We start from the raw sequence: 4571 nt of genomic DNA, 5'->3' as shown, positions 1-4571 counted from the left end.
TAGTTTGCGCTCTGTTCGAGTATATATAGTGGAGGTGTAGGTCATTTAGTGGTGGTTGATGCCATTGCGTTTACACAAAGTCCATCAAGTTGTACCTGACGATTTATTGAAATATAATTGTGTGCAAGCTTGGTTTTCTTTTCATCTGATTCTTATTCTTTTCGTGTGATTGATTATTTCTTAACTACTGGTAAAGATCCATATTTGGACCTTACAGAATCAAAAATCCAATAGACTGGGTGAAACCGGTAGAGCAGGGACGACAAGTGAACTATTGTGAAGCTAATCACGAAATTCTAAAAAAATGCATTTTAACACGTAACAAACACATATTTTATATCAATTTTACGTCTGTTTCTTTCAGAAGTTTCCACAATGTTATATGATTTGATGTATTCCGTGTCACATTAAGTTGTTGCACTACTAAAACATTGTATGAACCCCTTAACTGATAAAGTAACCATGATTGCTTAAGATGTTGAGAAAGAATGAAACCAAGATCTCATCTCTTATGTAAAAGCTTAGAAGGAGCTACACAGGAAGCAATATGCTTATTTGACACTTGTAGTAGACAAAGGAGAAAGGATATCAAGGAAATACCTCGATTATGCAACCTACCCGATGTACACCGGTTTAGAAAGTCAAATTTCAAAACAATTTGGTCTCGGGTGTAGCACCAATAGAAAATCCTCCTCATCAACGAACTCCATCGGAGATGAACTATTAAACAAACTACAAAAATTTCTTCACAGGGCTTATCAGAACATATTTCTCACCTTCAAGAGCACTAGTTCTGCTTTCCCAAAAGAAATTTGAATCCTTTGTAATGTATGTCGATTACCGAAAACTGAACAAATTAATTAGCAAGATCCAATACCCATTCCCCAAAATCAAATGATGTGCTGTTGTAAACTTCTCTGCTCACTGCAAGTTATGCAGCCTTAAGCAGAATTTGATCAAATGTGGTGGATTAAGTGAAGAATTCTTCCCAAGGAATGAAGGATTTGACCAGATGTGGAGGATTCAGTGAATAATTCTTCCCACGAAATAAAGGATTTGATCAAATGTGGAGGAGTAATTGAATAATTCTTTACTAGAAATCAATGTTGGAAATTTAACAACAAAAGAACACATGTGGATCCTATGAAAATCGAAGAATCAAGAGTTAGGAAGCGTAGGATGCCAACAGAAGTGCACCAATTTGTAGGTCTTGCTAGCTACTACCATAGATTCACCAAGAACTTCTCCAAAATAGTCAAATCACTAACTGCATGGACACTAAAAAGAACCAAGTCGAACTTGGGAACACAAGCAAGAAGTTGCATTCCCAAAAATTTGAAACCTATGTTGTATAGCATACTTGTCTTATCTCTTCCTGAAAGAACTAAAGAATTTGTCAAATACCACGACACGTCACATCAAGGATTGGGATGCGTTTTAATGCAAAAAAGACAAGACTGACGTGGCAGCATATTACTTGAGCCAAAAAGAACGAGTCGAACCTTGTCGAGTGCGATCATTGAACAGTGACTGTCCATTCCAACATTACCACACATATTTAAGAAGCTCAACTTGAGTCTCTCAAAGAGAAACACATCATGAGTGAAGCTTTGCGGGGAAAGAATTAGTGACTCAAGCTTAGAGATGACATAACACACTGCATTATAAACAAAATTTGGATGCCCCGGTTTAGTGATATCAGAAACCCTCAGGTTTACTGCAACAATCAGAAATGCCAAAGTAGAAGTAGGAGTACAATTTGATGGACTTCGTAACAAAACTACCCAAGACGAATAATGGTTTCAACACTATTGAGTAGTGATCGACAAAACGACTAAGTCCGCCCACTTCCTATCAAACAAAGAAAACAAGTAAGATAAAAAGGATGACCAAGTCTTATCTCAAAGAAATCATCAAAACTAAACGAGGTGTCAATTTATATTGTCTCGGATGGAAATAATAGCTTCACCTCATGATGTTGACTAATACTGAATAAATTCTTAGTTAGGCACCTAGGTATGAACATGGTTTGCCATTATTAATGGGTGAAATAATCCAAAATTTGAATGATAGAATACAAGCCCAAGTGATAGACCTTGAAAGCACATAGAATACCCAATTGCTATTGATTGTATCTTTCAACAACAGTTGTCACACTAGCATAGATGTTGCACCGTCTGAGTATTTGTTCAGACGAAAGTGAAAATCCCCAATATACTGAATAATGGCTAGAGATACGTATCTGACCATAGAACATGTAAGTAGAACACTGACTACTGATATAGACATCAATCTTGAGATTACAGAAAAGATTGTGCAAACCGAAGAACAATTTAAGGCTAAACACGAACAACAACGATAAACCCTTCCTTTTAGAGGAATAATATGAGTTAGAGATCAAAGTAAGTTAAACCTACGACACAATGGAACTTTAAAAATTATGGAATGAATTGGTTTTGATGTGTATCAACTCAAACTGAGCGAAACCTAGACGATATGTATAACACCTATCGAGTGTTAAAACTCGAGAAGTATATGTATAATAACACTCCTGTTATTAGAGATGGCAACGGGGGTGGGTATTACAGGGGACCCTAATCCCCATCCCCAACCCCATTGGGCATATAAATAAACCCCCATCCCCACCACCAACGGAGACAGGGGATCCCCAGTGGGGAATCATAGATTTTTTTTCACTTTTAATATGAATAATTTTACGCAAAGAAAAACTCTATTAAATATATGTTTTAAATTGTACTATAAATATGTGTTTTGTATTATTTCTATATCTTAATATATATCGGTGGAAGGTCAATGGTCGGGGATTAGGGGTATCCCCATCCGCATCCCCATGCTAACTTTTTTATTCGAGGATTCCCCATCCATGCCCCCATCTACGGTCAACTTGGAGATTCCTCGGTCAAAACGGGTGTGAGTTTTAGGTTCCCCATCGGGTATGGCCTTTCTTTGTTTGTTAAATACGGTAATGATATTTATAGGATTGGATAAATTTACTCTGCCTTATTCCCTGCTCCTCATTTGGTTGTGGCATTAGGGTAGAATCATTGCTTTGTTCGAAAATTCAAACATGAAATATATAAGACCTGCATGCATAAGAAAACTATAGAAGGATCACGTACGAGATCAAGCAGAACAACAATAACCCCAACTTCTCATAGATACCCTGACTACAAGCTGAATTTCGGGACAAAATTATTTTAACGGGGGGAGAATGTAACAATTGGTAAAAATAAGTTAGTGTTCGATGGTTAAACCACCTTGAACCACTATGTATTATAGATCTATTGTATGTAAATTTGAGTTTATATTGTAAAGACCCCCTTTTTAAGTCCAAAAATTTCATTTTTAATTAACCGACTCATAAAAACATTCATAAGAAAATACTGTGAAATCACATCCTCTCATAAAACAATGTATCATGTCTGAAAACCCAAGTCATAACATTAGTAACATGTCAGAGTACACTCCCAGAATCTCCATAGTGCGGAAAACAATGAGTATGAGTAGATGTGCCACTACCGCGCCGACTCCTTTCCCTTCGCTGAAGAGGTACCTAAAACAAAATTGTAAACTATAAGCACGAAGCTTAGTGAGTTCCCCCATCGTACCGCATACCATACAATCACATAGCATACATATTGTCGGGAAATTCTGGGGTGCCCGACCTACCTGGTACGGCCATTCTAGGGTGCCGACCTACCCTGGCGGCCATTCTGGGGTGCCGTCCTACCTGTGTCAAGCCATTCTAGGTTGCTAACCTACCCATGTCAAGCCATTCTAGGGTGCTGACCTACCCGTCGGTCCTATCAACCGACCCTTGGGGACTATTCCACCCCCTACTACCACTATCACATATATTATACATAAACATACTATCATACATATCTAGGGTGTCTGAGTTACCCTTCGGTCCTAACAACCGATCTTGGGGACTATTCCCCTCCTACTAGCACTATTACATATAACATATCATGCCAACATATAAACTTATAATCACATATTGTCAGACATATCTGGGATGTCTGACCTACCCTTCGGTCTCGAATTCTACTACTATCACATATAACATATCATGCCAACATATAACATATCAGATAGTAGCAAACCTAGATGATACACAAAGACAATCATTTAATCATACAAATCCTACTGGTGGGCCGACATTGTGGCCGTAGACCCACCGTTGATAATTTGTGTGGGAAACCTCTGTCTGCTGCTGCTCCAGAAATCCTCCGGCTATAATCCCCACAAAACACTTAGTCAGAAACTGATATCTACTGTTGGGTAAAATGACTATTTTACCCCTAACCAAGTCCAAGTCAAAGTCAACTGCCAGTTGACCCGAGTCGTCGAGTTGGGCCGTCAACTTGTCAAGTCCCTAACCCTTTACCCGTCCTTATACACAACTCGACTCGTCGAGTTTGGCAACGACTCGACGAGTTCCTCCTCTATATGATTTCCGAATGAACCTTCATCCGACTCGCCGAGTTTTATGAACAACTCGTCGAGTTCACCTTCATCCGATGAACAAGTTTTGACCTTGATGTTGG

Source organism: Lactuca sativa, chromosome 4 (assembly GCF_002870075.4).
Source record: "Lactuca sativa cultivar Salinas chromosome 4, Lsat_Salinas_v11, whole genome shotgun sequence".
NCBI classification, from domain to species: Eukaryota; Viridiplantae; Streptophyta; class Magnoliopsida; order Asterales; family Asteraceae; genus Lactuca; species Lactuca sativa.
Note: the sequence above shows the minus strand (reverse complement) of the source record.